The sequence below is a fragment of the Haemorhous mexicanus genome, chromosome 1 (genome assembly GCF_027477595.1).
Source record: "Haemorhous mexicanus isolate bHaeMex1 chromosome 1, bHaeMex1.pri, whole genome shotgun sequence".
Lineage (NCBI taxonomy): Eukaryota > Metazoa > Chordata > Aves > Passeriformes > Fringillidae > Haemorhous > Haemorhous mexicanus.
In genome coordinates this window covers 115,373,248-115,389,803 of record NC_082341.1, presented here as the reverse complement: position 1 = coordinate 115,389,803, position 16,556 = coordinate 115,373,248, and positions in this window count along the sequence as shown.

Sequence of the window (16,556 nt, the reverse complement as noted above, 5' to 3'; positions counted from 1 at the left end):
AACATCATGAAAAGTAATGAAGATCATGGTTGTACTACAGATAAGCAATTTAAATTTGTCTTTGTGAGTTCAAAAGCCTGGAATCCTACGAAAAGAGAATTCAGAATATAAGTTGTCTCTCTAGCTTGTTGGGGGAAAGGACTACATACAAATAAGCTATCTTTGGGATAAGTACACACCTGCTTGCACCTGCTTGCCAAGGGCAACTTGGAAATATTTTGAATTGTTTGTGCATAATGGATTGCTTTCTCTTACCTTTTTTGCATGGCAAGATAAATGAACAACACAGTCTGCTCAGCCTTCTGCTACTTGCAAGTATCTACCTACATGCATCTGTGACTTCTAGACAATAACAAAAATAGGAGAGAAATAAAATATTTATTTATTAACACCACAGACTTCTTAAAAAGGAGAATGGGGTTGATGCAGTGCTGGCAGAGGGCATTTCTCAGGTGCACTGATGTGAAAAAGCAACTTCAGTCTGGGGAATACTTTTTTTGTGTTTAGTTGAGGCTCTTGCTGCAGAAGTGGTAGTGGGTTTTCTCTTTTGCTGCTCCTTTATGGCTGTGAAAACCACCATCAGCTGTACCACATATCATATGATGCTTCACCACAGATCAATAACCAGATCTGGTCTAGATGTATTGTATTATATTTCTCTATTTGAGCTGTGCCAGTTCTGCAAGAAGAACAACATATTCTCTCCTGGAGTTAGCAGACAAATCTGTGACTGCTTGGAGCAAAGAAAGACATTGAGGTGCTGGAGCGAGTCCAGGGAAGGGCAGCCAAGTCCGTGAAGGATCTGGAGAGTAAATCCTGTGAATAGTGGCTAAGGGAGCTGGGAATGTTTAACCTGGAGAAAAGGAGGCTTGGAGAGACCTTATCACTCTCTACAACCACCTGAAAGAAGGTTGTAACAAGTTGGGATTGATCTCTTCTCTGAGTCACCTAGTGACAAGACAAGAAGACATGGCCTCAAGATGCACTAGGGAAGGTTCAGGTTGGACATTAGGAAGAATTTCTTCATGGAAAGGTTGTCAAGCATTGGAAAGGGCTGCTTAGGGAAGAGGTGAAGTCACCATCCTTGGAAGTGTTTGAGAAACCACTGGACATATCCCTCAGTGCTGTGGTTCAGTTGGCATGGTTGTGTTTGGTCAAGGGTTGTATTCAATGGTCTTGAAAGTCTTTTCCTACCTTGATGATTCTGTGATTCTGTAATTCTGCTGATTGAGGCCCCAGCTCTGTAACACACCTCATTCACACTAATATTTGCAGTGCCAGTGCCATTTTTTGTATCGTCTTATATTGGCTATTTAAGTATAATATAATAGAAGCCAAATAATGACCAATAACATAGTTATTAAATGACAATATTTTCTTTAGTAACCATAAAAAGGTATGTGTTGTAATTTACAGCAGAGGCTGGTCCTTGGAAGTGTGAATGTAATGTGGTAACCACATTGGATATTAGTTTTTAGGCATCATAACAGCAAAATTATATGCATATATATCTATATGTATACGTTGAACTTATGCACATTTGACTTATATACTCTTTTTAAACTGTTAATAAATAATAAGTTTAAACATTCTATGAATATCACACAAGAAACCAAGACTTACAAACATGCTAGTTAGAACTATGAGGTTAAAATTTTTAATGTCAGTTTTCAGTACTTGGTTTCTTCAATCATCTTTCTGGTTTTGTTCTCAGCTACTCTCGGCTATATCTCAGATAAACTGAGATGCTTATGCCCATGCTTAGTCAATGCATCTATTCCTTTGAGCCATCCATTTGCTATACTCTAGCCATTCAACCAGAGATCACATAGACCTTAAAGAAATAAAGAAAATTAGTATTTGATACCACCTTTTTCCTTTTGTAAGAAAGAATTTTCCACTATGATTAAGAAGTCAGACTTTCATTTCTATACATATATACAGTTCATCATGTTCATTTTAGGCTACAAAATTAAATTAAAATATAAAATCAATACTGAGCATATGATACATCACAGTTTAGTTGGCATGTATTTGCCTGCTCAGTGATATTTCAAAGTTTAAAGGAAGGTGAAGTCTGAATCCCTTTCTATTCCCAGTTCTATACCTTTTTCAATTTAAAATATGTGAGTAGCCCACTGAATTTTATGAGGCTAGCTGTGTTAAGGAAATGTTTAAACATTAGTAGAACCAGGTTCCCAGCATGGCAACATGTAATATCTGCGCTGTAAACTATTCGGCTGATTGCAGAGGGCACACAGAAGAGACACATACCTATAAGGTCTGGATCTGCTGTTTCTTTGTAAATTCTTGAAAAATCAAAAGTGAGTGTATCACTTTCCTACTATGCCTAGTAGATCTTGTACTAAGATATGGAAATACCTTACAGAAATTAATGTTTTAATTCTCTATTTTCCAGATTTTTTTGAAGTATCATTTTAGATACGTGAGTTTATGAAGTTAAGAAAGTTAATTTTAAGTAACCATTTAAAATTAACTAAACACAGACACAGGTGATTTTGTATGTTCTTCTAGAAGAATTAACACTTATGGTTGTTCATTGTCATTACTGCACGTTGACTGCATAACCACACTGGGTTTTATATGGCCCTTATGAATTTTGTGGACAGGAAACCCTATCAACAAATTGTGATAAGTTACTGGAAAGCTCATTTCAAAAATGTAAGGATTTGCATGGCAAATGACTCTTTAGAGCCTTAGGCTAGGGCAGGGGCAGGAAGCAAAGGTTACAAGGTGGATTATGAGTGTGTGTGCAATTCATAATGAAGGTTTGTGGACTGTGAGCTTTTTAGATCAGTCACTTCAAATAGCTGCCTTTGAGTTACACTCAACAATTATAAGGGGGAAAACCTGTAAGGAAGTTACTTGGGGAAATGAAAGAATCTAACATATATTCTTAACAGGAGAATATAATTTCTGATAGCTGCCTTTATAGCTGACTCGGTTTCTCTACTCAATTTGCATTTAAGAGGTGATTAGAATAACCTTATAATTTGCTGCATTCATTCTACTACAACTTATGAAAATGGAAAGAAAATAGTTATGCATAATTATTGAGAGTGTTTGCAAAAGAGTAATATTCTGCATTCATAGCATTTACCCTGCCTTTGTAAAGGCCAGCCATTTGCATGCATCAAAAATAAGACTTTTTCTAAAAAAGGAGAAGTTGCCTTTATTTTATTTAAAAGATCCAAATTGGTTATTTATAAATAAGCAAGGTAACTGGTACAAGGAGTGTGTTACAAGCAGTTTTTCAGAGCATATGACAATATTCTATATTAAAAAGCATTGTGGGAATAACACATCACTTATGCCAGTCCAGTTATAATGATATTTTAGGTAGGAAAATTAGAGCATTACAGCTCAGCAGCAAAAGGCCTACAGTAAAACTTCCTTACACAATATATGCTAAATTCTTAGATGCAAATTTGCCATTGAGGAAGGGGCCAGCTCACAGCTTGTACATCATTTACATGATGCATGAGTCTACGTTACCTATTATGCAGGAGCATACTACAGTGAAAATATCAAGATGTGTTTTTAGTCTTCCACGTGACAGAGATCACTGGTATTTTTAAGTTGATTGATGCTCACTAAGCAGCCCAACCATATCAACTGCAAACACTTCCTATTCCAGTGAATGTGTCCTAGCAATTTCAAGAAAAAAGTGTTCATTTTCAGTTTTCCACACCAGGATTAGTCCAAGGTTACTAAAATATATATAATGTTGTTCCTCTAATTAACTGTTTTGAAGACTAGTTCTGTAAACATTTACATGGAGGATTCATTTCATGCATCCATGAGGTGATCCTAAGAAATATTTCTCATGCTTACAAGCCAAGAAAAGGCTGAGATGCCTGAATTAGGCTCAGGCATGAATGCCTTAATCTAAAGTAACAAACCCCAACACTTTTCTCCTAGATTTTATTTGCCTGGAAATGTACAAAGTCCCATGGAGCCTCCTTGTTGAGTTGCCCATTCCATGCATGCTTGATACCACGCTGCTTGTGTGTGTGTCTCCTGTGAGCAGCCAGGCAAGGCACCTGAAACCCGACCTTAAAGGTAGCAAGCAGTGTGTGATGGGTCATCTGGTTACATTTAGTGATTTACTGAAAGAAAACAGTCTGCTTATAATCGAAGAATTTAGTAAGGCGCCTAATACTCCATCTCTGATTCTAAAAAACAGGAAGGTATTTTTTTATTTACTTACTTTAATGCTGTAGTTATACTTTTTAAAAGAATGAATAAGCTAGCTAAAATATACAGATTTTCTTTCATAAGATCAAGTTTCACATAAAATTACTCTAGCTTTACTTTTGTGGTTATCCATACGTTATTAAAACATTCTTTTCCTTTGGCATTTCTTCTGTGGGGAAGAGGTTGGAACAAGAGTTTCAGGTTCCAGAATAAATGGAGGATGGTTATTCTGGTCTGAACAAGCAAAACTGTGGTTGCCGTAGTCAGGACTGCAAACCAGATTTGGTTTAAAAAGTATCATATGTGAAATCCTACATGGCACAGAAGGAAGAAAATGTTCAAATTGAGATGCTGCACTATTGCAGAAATTCTACACTCGAATCATGGCTCTGCTTTTTCAATCCCTGGAAGTCAGTTGCTTTTTATATAGCACAGTTTTCCAACTCAAACTAGAGATATTAATATTTAATTTTTTCCTCCATTTGTCTTCCTTGCTTATTCAAATTGAAAGCTTGTCTGAACAAGGACTGAAAATCTCTTGGTATGTATACATCATGCAATATAGAAGTAACCTGATCTTGGTTTGGTCTCTCAGGCTACCGTATGAAGGAATGTATATATATTTCTATATATATTAAGGTATGTTGTATAATATTTAAAAAAATAAAAATTTCCAATGAAAAATTATTGTTTCACTTTTTTTTCCATGAAGATTTCTAATGAATATCAAAAGTTGAAATGTTGCATGAGAGCAGTCCAGTCTGTGGGCTGAGGGGGAGAAAATTGTCAGCTGGCCAATAAGAGCGTCTTTCTGGAGATTTTGTGCAAATGGAACATCACAAAGATATGAACCAAAAATAATTTTATCAGACTGCAAAACTGAATGAATTTGGCAGTTCTGTACAAAGGAGTTTTCAGCACAGATGCTAACATAAGAATAAATTATTGTACTAGTGGCTGTTTATAATTTCTAAGGAGAATCCTCTTCCCCTGTTTATTTTAAAGTAAGAAATATTAATTGTATGCTTGGATTTTTTTCTTTTCTAGTAATTCCATTTTCTAAAGAGTCTGAGGCTCTGAGAATGGTGAGATATATTGTCATACCTGTGTTCACTTTCAAAGGGTTCCTTAAACTCAAATCTCCTCAGGTTTTGCAATTTCATGTCTGAAAACCACTATACCAAACATCATAAAACGTAGTCAAAAGGTTTAAATTCACTTGGTCAGGTTTAACTGGAAGAAAATTACTCTTCAAAAATTACTCTTTACTACTTAAAATATGATCTACTGGAGAAAAATTCAGCCATGGATTTTCATACTTTCACTACCAGAAACTGTGGAGTCAACATTCTTTGCCTTACTTCTGTAACTCCTATGCCTCTGCTTTCCAATATTAGGACTACACAAGCTGTGGTAATGATTAGGTCTACATTATTTTTATGTGATTCCAACACTATTCCTGCTGTTTGTTTTATCTCCAAGTAAATATATGCAGTTCTACTACGCAAAGAGATGGGTTTTTCTTTTCATCTGCAGAGAGCATAAAAAGGTAAGAATCACTTGCCAGATTAAATATTTTTTTTGTGACTAAACAGAAAGGCATAAAAATAATTATATGTAAAATGTAATGTATTGACTCTTTTAGCTACCACTCTTCTGTTTTTCTCCCAGATTGTTATTATTTTAAAATTCAAAATCTCAATGTTCTTTGAACTCTGGCAGTAGTGTTCTATCTTCTACAGTTGGGGATTTCAGGTTACAGAATATTATTCCATCTGAAATTTACAGGTTTTGACCTTTATTCCTAAATGTCAGATTTCAATACCTTTATGGAGTTCAGTAATCCACAAAGTATATTTGTTCCATACAAACGGTCTCAGTATGTCCCATAATTGGTTGATTAAAAATGTAAAGAGATTGAGATGTAGCTCGTTTGGATTACTTATGATATTTATATTGGTGGTGCATTGACCCTGGCTAGGTGCCAGGTAACCACCAAAGCTGCTCTATCCCTCACCTCCTCAAGCAGACAAGGGAAAGAAAATATAACAAAAGGCTCATGGATTGTGGAAAGAACAGGGAGAGATCACTCATCAGTTACTGTCACAGGCAAAACAACCTCAACTTGAAGAAATTAGTTTAATTTATTAGCTATCAAATCAGAGTAGGAAAACAAGAAAAAAAACCCCCAAATCTTAAAACACCTTCCCACCATCCCTCCCTTATCTGCAGGCTTGACTTCACTCAAGATTTTCATTACCTCCTTCCCTGCAGGGGCTCAGGGGGAACAGGGAATGGGGGATACAGTCAGTTCATCACTCCTGTATCTGTCACTCCTTCCTCAGGGGGAGGACTCCTCACACTCTTCCCCTGCTCTAAAGTGGGCCCCTCCCATGGGGGACAGTCCTTCTCCAGTGTGTGTTCTTCATGGGGTGTCAAGTCCTGCCAGTGAACCTGCTCCAGTGTGGGCTTCCCATGATATCACAGCCTCCTTTGGTCGTCCGCCTGCTCCAGCACAGGATCCTCCATGGGCTGCAGGTGGATCTTTGCATCCCTGTGATCCTCCATGGGCTGCAGGTGGATTTCTGCATCCCTGTGATCCTCAATGGGCTGCAGGGATACAGCTGCCTCACTGTGGTCTACATCACAGGCTACAGGGGAATCTCACCTCTGGTGCCTGGAGCATCACCTTCCTCTTCTTCTGCACTGAGCTTGGTGTCTGCAGAGTTGTTGTTGTCACATATTCTCATCTCATATCTCCCTCTGACTGCAAACAAACAGTTTTTTCTCCCATTCTTAACTCTGATATCCCTGAGGTGCTGTCACCATCATGAATTTGGCCTTGGCTGGCAGTGGGTCTGTCCTGGGGCTGGGTGGCATTGGCTCTCTAGGACATGGGGAAAGTTTTTAGCAGTGTGTCATAGAAACCACCCCTGCAGCCTCCTGCTACCAAAATCTGACCACAAAAACTCAACACAGTGCTTCAAACAGTTTCCCTACATTTTGTTTGGGAACTGATACTTTGTTCTTCCAAATAAATAATTCAGAAAATGTACTACATTTTGTAACTCAGGAATGAAAGTCAATACTATTCATAGTGCTGTTGACTTGCCTTCTAGTAATTTATGGAATAATTATGACCATATTTGGGATATATCTGTTCCCTACATTTGATTTGTCCTCCTCCAATACATCTTGACAATGCTGTTGTAATTCATGTGTATTGTACAGACTGAATAAAGACAGGCAATTCGTTCCAGACAAATACATTAAAAATGTAAAACATCTGTTTGGAGCTCACTTTCTCCATGAGACCTTTACAGTAGACATTTAGTTAGTAATTAGGGAATTCTGCATTTTTACCCTTTGTTCTTAGTGCATGGACCACAATTGATAATTTGTACTAAATCATTATTTAAATCTGTTTAAGCCTCTGAAGAATTCAGATGTTACATGTGCATGAAGTGCTTTATTTTAGGAAGTGAGTGACAGGCAGCATTGTACATATATGGAAATAAATCTTCAAGAGCTTAGCCAAATTTTCTACAAGCATCTAGTCTTACCTATCATAATTTTCTCCAATTTCAATTTTCTCAACTAAAAAACCTACACAAAGAGATAAACTTATTTCCCCTTTAGTGGTGATAATTCTCCTTATGATTGCATTTTGCAAGTGTTTTAATCTTTAAAAAGTGTCAGTCATGTTGAAAGAGACAAGATATTTCGAAGAACAACACAGACAACTTTCAACTGATGTTAGTGGAAATTTAAAAATGGGGCATTGGACTCAAGAGAAGAAAATCAGTAGGAATGTTACCATTGACTTCATGAGATCAGGAATTTTCCAGCCCCCACTATATAACCTGGGAATGTTGAATTTACAGATTTTATTCAAATTCATATTTCCGTAATACATAGCTCATGGGCATCATTCCATAAGCCTTAGAGTTTCCAAGGGTAGCAATATTAACAAGTAAAAAGCACAACTAATACTTGTCAGCACCTGTAATATTCTATAAACCTACATTTTGTGTTGTGTTTCATTATGATCTAAAAGCAGAATTCCAACAGCGGGGACATGGCTATTAACATCATGAAAACAACTAGTTCTAGACTAACAGATTTGTCATGTTGACTGAACAGAATAACTGAAAATATAATTAAAATATCACTGTTGATTTTATTGAGAGTAATCAACTTAATTAACAAACTCTCTTTTGTTTAAATTGGCTATTTTCTTTAGGGGACCATCAATAATTTATTTAAACAAATTCCTCATTAAAATTAAGTATTAAGTGTTAAGTTAAAGTTTCATAATGGTACCATAGAAATGCAGATCATTTGCAGATAAAGACTGGCATTTTAAATTGGTTTTGTGCACTAATAATTTTCTTTCATCATAAGTGAATCCTGGCTTACCTTCAGTTATTAACAAGAATATTCCAATAATATTAGAATATTTTAAAACCTTGACTATTTTTAAAATGTATCTTGTCACAGCTACCTGGTTATTTACGCAATTAAGAGAATAATCAGTGCCTGACTGTTAATTAAAGCCTCAGCTCAGATATAACATCTATAAAAGAATGAGAGACTACTGTCATAGTTACATTCCATTTGACAAATAGAACTCTTGCTAAATTTGGCAGGGTAGGGAATATTGACTAATTTTACCATGAGTATTTAACATAATTATGTGTTAGGAATTGTTCCTGTTTCTTTTTGTCTCTGGCTAGAACTTTTTCTTTTGGAAAACCATAGAAGAGACTTTCTGATTTGGGACAGTGATCATTATTTAAATGTAACAGAAATATAGGCAGTACAGAAATATATCTGCTCTTCATGAATCCAATATAGAAAGACATAAATTTCCTGTACCAGTGAATATTTTAGATTACTTCCATATATATAACAGCTCTAAAAATTAGCAGGGACAATGTTGTTAACAGCAGCCTTTTTAAGAAACAAATTGAAGAACAAATATTACTAGTAAATTACAAGACCTACAAATGAAGATGTGATAGGTAATGCATTTCTTTCTGAATGCTTATGTAACCAGTTGAGCATTACTTTGTGTAGATATTGCTTTTGTAGACTGTCACAACATTACAGAAGAACTGTTCAGAGAAATGAAAAGATAAATTTGGAATGGAATATTTTGGGGACTTAATATCACTTTGGTGTTGAAGCAGAGGACGTCTACATCATCAACAGAATATAACTGACTTTATCAAAGGAAAAGGTTTCAATTTCACTTGTATTTTTAAATGCCATTTTGCTGGAAATATGAACACTGCATTTGTAGATTCTGATTTAGAGTGACACTCTCTCCCCCTGCTTTACCCTCCCCAGTTTACATTTTATTTGCAATGAAAATTTCAGATTCCAGCTGCATTTAGTTTCCCTTTTTATTTCAGATAACTACTTCAACAGCCAAGCACCTCTTCACAAGACTCTGCTATGCTTTCTGTAGACTGAGCCTTCAGGAAGCTTCTGAGTTCTCACTTGTGCTTCAACTAAGTAGTTAAAAATCCAGATAATAAAATAGTGCATCTTAATCGAATTAAAACTGTAGATAGACCACTAAAGAACTTCTGGAAAAAAATATTTCCACTGTCAAAGTCCAAGTAATATTAGCACTTTCTGAAAACTCCTAGTCTTTGTCAGCTAATTCTATTTTACTCAATCTATGACACCTTTTAAATAATCTTTATCTGCTGCAGTATTTTTTAAATGAAAGATCCTCAGAGGATCTTGCAGTGGAATCCAGGAAGGGAATTCTATTTGAAATATGAGGAAACTACAGCAGTGATATGTTCAAACTACTAAGGCCATTTTAATTACTATAAAGAAATAAAATATTTCTTCAGCATCTAATGAGCTCTTACTTGACAAGTTGACATGGCTTTCTTTTCACCTTTGAAATAAACATATGTTTTTCTTACTTCTGAAAGTATCTAACATGTTTTACAAGTATTTAAAGTAAGATAGCTTGTAAATAGTTCGCATACTTGGACAAACCAATATGAGTAAGGGATCCATTTTTTGCTTTCTCTTTTAGTCTTTTATTACATATACTTCTAGACAATTTAGATAGTGACCATTCATGACCATAAAAGGAAAAAAAAATTCTTCTGCTGTTTGTTCACAATGTAACTAAACCTTTTAGAATACTTTCTCAAAATCCACTGCATATATATTATTCAGTTTTGTGCTCTCACTAGATAATGTACCATGAAAATAGAAATGATTCGCAAAACATGATTTTATTATTCAGTAATATCTGTAAAGATAAGGATGTGAAATAAGAATGCCTCTTTCTCCAAATAAAACAAATATGAACAGATAACATGCCTTTTAGACTTATCTGAAATGTTCAGTGGATTAAAAATTCATTACATTCATTGTAGATTTTCAAAATTCAGGAAAAAAGTCTCATTATTGGATTCCTTAAAACATTTCCTATGAGGGAGATTTTAATAAGAATTCAAACTAAAAAATGTAATTACAGGTCTAAGAGCATCACTGCTGTGAGTATCTGGACTATTGTCAGTGCATGTAATTTAATTATTTGCATTATCTAGGTAGCATGCTGATAGTTAGAAAAGACAATTGCTCTCTCAAAATTCACCAAAGGTGTAAGCTGCTTAATCTGCTTTCTTCTTGAAAGCTAATCAAAACTACGAAATTTTGTGACCTAAGAGCTTCTGTGACACAACTTCTGAATGACAGTTCTGACAGGGGAGATGCATATTTGAGTGTATCAGTTGCAGTCTAAAAACACTGAAGATTGTTATGACAACAATTATTCTTTTTACCTATCCTAATGTATTTTCCATAAGCTACATTTAAGCTATATTATAAATCATGAAAAAATATTATAATTTGCCATATGTGAGAGATAAGATTAAAATTATTGGCAAGACTTCAGCTTCTAGATAGCTTCCAAGTGAATAAGCACTTTTTGTTGCCAAGAGCACACTTTGGGAGGCATTTATATTTGCTGTTTATCTCATTGTTAAGTGTATTGTAAATTTTATTTTAAAAAGTAGAAAAGCATCTCAAATTTGCACCACTGCCTTCTGCTGCTGTTATTATTATATAGTGTATAAATATTGTCATGGTTTAACCCCTGCTGGGAACTAAGTACCACGCAGCCACTCGCTGTGTATAATTATGGTAATCTAAGATATATTCAGGAGCTTCTCCTGGCTCAGTATTATTTTATAGGACTGCTTAGTTAAGGAAGCAATCCTGGAGGAAAAAAAAGAGAAGGGAAACAATACATATGTTCTTCTGCATTTATTGTAATGAGGTCCTCTAGATTAAAAAATTTGTTTACAGGATATGCATTCTTTTTGTGTTTGGAGGTGTGTGTAAGTTAATTCACTCATTAGTCTCAGTAAAAGCCTGTGGAACGTTTGTCTTTGTCCAGGGTGGGCTTTGTATTCCTTTTCAGATAAAGGTTCATGATCTGCATTGTTGCAAAGTAAAAAATTTTGAAAAGTAATGACACTGAATCAGTGCAACAGGTAGTGGTTTCCCTAATGGGCATTTCCTAGTTAGGAGTTCTGACACTCATGAATTAATGTGCACGTTCTGGATTATGTAGAAACACAGATCCATATTTTAAGATTTCTTATACGTAGATGTATTTCTTGGGAAGAAATGCTCTGTTGGTTTCAATCAATGGTTTTTTTTTTTGCTTGTTTTTCAAAAATTGATTCTCATGTCATTCTTAAGTCTTTGGTTCAAAATTTTCCAATTCATTACTTACTTTTAAATGAATATAAAGTCAAACATAGTTTTACAAACAGTATTATATCCTTCCACACAGTGAAGGATACATTTCCATATCTATTATTAATGCCCTGGTTGCTATCCTCTACTTTAAATTACTTCCTGTGTATTGTGCCTGTAAGCCTGTGTTTTGTGTGCATTATCTTCACATGCTTCACCTTGTTTTCCTGCTCAGATCTGAGTGGGGAATTTTTCTTTTTAAATTCATGGCAGCAGCTTCTAAATTATCAACAGCTCTGTCACAAAAGTTTGCATCTCTCACCTCATAATGGTTGGAAGACAATGTCTGTCTCCCTGTACCATGTATTTTGATACCAGATATGATCTTTATCAGCTGTTCAGTGCAAACTTACTTGACTCAAATGAGAAACTCTACTGCTTTAGTGATTGTTTCTTTTAGACTTGCAGGAATCATAAAGGAATTGGTTACCTAGAAAGAGATATATAGGTGTCACCAGAATCCCTGCTAGTTGGAGAATAGAACAGAGACAGCATTTATATACGTAGACAAGCAGACCTTGAACAAAAGTACCTGATGGTCACAGAGCTTGCATTTTAACCCACGACACTTTGCAGCTTTGTGACAGGCCATGATAACAATCCTGTACAGGGATATTAGTTTAGGCAGCCAAGACACCATTTTTAAGCATAATATTTGGCTTTCCAGCATTGTCATAGCTGTAGTGTGTTCTAAAGAGAGTTGCATGAATAATTGAATATTTGCCTTCTCAGCCAAAGTGAAAAATGTATGTGGTGGGAATGAGTCATAAAGAACCAAATTCGTGGCTTTTTACACTAGGAGGAAAAAAATTTATGCTAAATTAAACATATTGTTTGTACTGTAACATAACTTTTTTTTTTTCCGTCAGTTGAAAGAAAAGAAAAGCTTATAGACAACCAGATACATCTGACTGCTCCCATTCAGTAACCCAGTAATGAAGCAGCCAACCCAGGTGCAAGAAACCAATACCTACTCTTTCTCTGATTTATGTGTGCAATTCCTTGAGGGATTAAAACTATGCCTCACCCAATTTAACTCAAATACTTCAGCATTTCACAGAGAATCACAGAATAGTTGAGGTTGGAAGGGACCTCTGGAGGTCATCTAGTCCTACCCCCTGCTTAATACAGGGTATTATATACCAAATACAACATTTTTGACACCATAATAAAAAAAATGAGGTCTCCAACTTGCCAGAAAATCTTCTCCCTCCAGTTTTCATATGAAGCTCTTATCCATTCCTAGAGTACTGATCTGAAGTGTCATGCTTTGATTGCATCTGACTAGCTTTTTTCAGTTATGAATGCAATCTGAATAATTGTATCACACCATTATAAAATTTGCAAATACATTTCACTGAATGGTCTATAAGATTCAATAAAAAAATCCTTCAACAAAATCTCTGTTTCATGATTTTCCATGAACTTTTATAAAACAGTCTCGCTGCTTAGTCTTCTCTCCAATAATGCAGTTTCTTTGAGGGCTATTCAAATTTTGCCCTGAAATGTAATTGCCAAAACTGGGGATGGGGCAGCAGTACATCCTGCACTCCATTTAATTTTCTCCCACCCTATACACATGACAAGCTTTAAATGTGATACAGGAAGAACTTAAAATTTCCTCCATCACCCTAAGAGTTTCTCAAAGTTGCAGAATGGGAAACTCATTATGCTAAAAACAATTAATTTTGCACTACTTTATTAGTAGAAAGCAGATGTTATGAAGTAAATCTGGGACACACATTCTGTTTTCCCACATAAGACAATACTGGATTATTAAAATATTACATAAAGGCTGAAAACATAAAAACTCTTTAAAAGGAAACCTCAGCATATGGTTATGTTCTGAAAATGTACCTAATGAAGATTGTGCACTGCTAAACAAATACATTTTCTCCTTGAATCTCCTGAAACATTTGTAGTACATTTAACGAGCAATTGAGGCAGGGTGTCAACTTTATGTGTTCCACCTAGCATTGCCGGGTTAGTAGCACTTTCTTGCAGTTTACACATTACCAGAATTTGTGCTATTTATTATTTTAAGCCATGCAAACTTTGTGTTAAGCCCATATATGTAATTAGAGCCACAACTTGGGCATCTAATAAGTTATTTGTGCTGAAGTATGAAAAGGAAGGAAAAAGGAAGATAATAATAGCTGCATTATTTTACCCACATTCTGATCCAAGGCAATTTGAGACTGGGCAATTCCATTCCATTTCTTGAGGTGCAGGCCAGAGAGGTGGCACAGGAGAAGTATAAACTCAGGTGCTGAAATTTTGAGTTGTAGACGATTTTAGGCACCTCATTCTAAGAGAAAGCACTGAGTTAAGATCCTAGTTAGCCACTAGGTGTAGAAATACTGCTATGGATCCTGTCCTGGTGCTTCTTCTGATGTGGTTTAACATCCCTCCAATATTTGGTCTTTCCTCTCCTTCATTATTCAAGAAGATACAAGTTTGCTCTTGCAATTTTTTTTTTTGGTCATTTCTCACTTGTGTTGCAGAAGGGAGGATTAAAGAAGCAAACCCTGAATTTCAATATCACAGTTCAGCATTCAGTGCTACAAGCTCAGCTTCTTGCAGCTTTTGTTTGCAGTGAATGCTTTGTGTGTAGGCTGGGAAAAAAGGCAAAATTGGTCCCACATTTTCAGATTTTCCTTTTCTACAACGCACACTGTACAGACCATCTGCACTTCCTTTATGGACTGATCTAGCATATATTTTACTGTCAGTAACAAAAGGGGGAAAAGCAGGTTCATAAGAGTCCTACAGAGGAGTAAAATAATCTATATTTTAGCACATGGTATGCTTTTGTAATATTCTCTATTGTGTCATTTTACATTCTCCTGGACTATGAGATGAATCTGCAAAAAATTCACAAAACAGCAACATCTAGTAGATGTTCAGGATTTCATAGTTCTGTTAAAGTCTTAGTTGTTCTTTAATGAGGGTGAAAGGTTACAAGAAAGGTCCAATGAAATATTTACTGGAAATACTGTGCTAAAGACATTAGCTGCCAATGTGCTAACTAGGAGCTGAAGATCTACATGGGTTTTTAAAATCTTTTATATGCTTATGAATCTACAATTTCAAAATTTTAAAATGTTTCTTAATATACCTGTACATGATTAAAATATTATGTGTTCAGTCCTGCTTCTTTTCATCAACTTTTAAAACATAACTTGTGGTGTTTAACTGCAAGAATAATCTTAATGCTATTCTAAGAAAAAAAAGGCACCAGATAATGCTTTTTATGAGATTAATGAATATATTAATACACTCTTGAAGCTGTATTCCCATTTATTAATAAATTATGCAGTGACTACAAATACACTCAAAGTCTGGATTAATTACTTCTTACTAACACCTCTAAAATTTCAAAATTATCAGTTAGCTGGTGGCTATCTAAATTATTTTTTTCTGAATTTTTTTGAGATGTCTAAAACTAAGGATGGCCACAGTACTATTATGATAGCAATCAGAGAATTAGACAACATGTGCTTTGTTTCACAATGTTATCAAGATCCATAACTCCTCCACTAGATCAAACACAGTAATGATGAAACTAGTTATATATTTGTGATTCAAGAGTGACTTTTATTGCTTCAAGAGTAGTTTTTTTTTTCCTTGGAAAAGTACAGAAGAAAGCAAAAATTGTATTGCAAAATAAGAAGTGATTAATCAAAATATGAGAAATATGTGCAACAGCTTGGGGATCTGAAGTCCTGAATTTAGCCTGGAAAAGTAAAAATGTAGTATCTATCACCTTTACTTATCTCCTTTCTTGAGTCTTGGCAAAGGTTAAAATTGTGATTTCAAAGCCTGCAAAATATCAGAACATGGTATTCATTCTCCTGATAACAGCTGTCCCACAGTTTTATTGGGTACCAAAGATTTTTTTGTTGTTCTCTATAAAAGACTATTTATTTTGAGATATTTACCACAATGCAACATTCTTGGAGAGGTAAGTGTGGTTTTGACCGCTTTTCAAGTTGCCTCTCTATCTACCAGGAGGAGCTGGCATTGGAAGCACCATTGTTAGAACTGGCTTTGAAGTTGGTGTCTGTTTCACAGGCTCCTTTGTTCAGTGATACTTGCTGCAAATGTTGAACCCACAGCATAGTACAAGGGATTAGTGGTGGCACTGGCCCATGCCCCTGATGGAGCCTGTCAGAAGGATGAAGGAAGCTGATTCTTTCTTTCATTCTTTCCAGATGATGTTGTAACAGCTGTAACAATAGCACTTAGATTTGCTTTGTAGCATGATGCGTATGTTTACTAAAAATAATTTTAGTTGCAATAACACATCTATAGTTTTTTTAATCCTTTTGATATGTAAATGGGCATGATAGTAGTAGTACACAGAAACTGGACAATTTTCCTTGATGTTTATGGACCATTTGTGTCTGGTATTTCAGCATTCACTCAGATGTTGCCATGACAACAGAATGCAGATATAGTCTTCATATTTTATATATATATATATATATATATATATATGTAGAGAAAGAGAGATTTAATAGACTGGAGACTTTAAA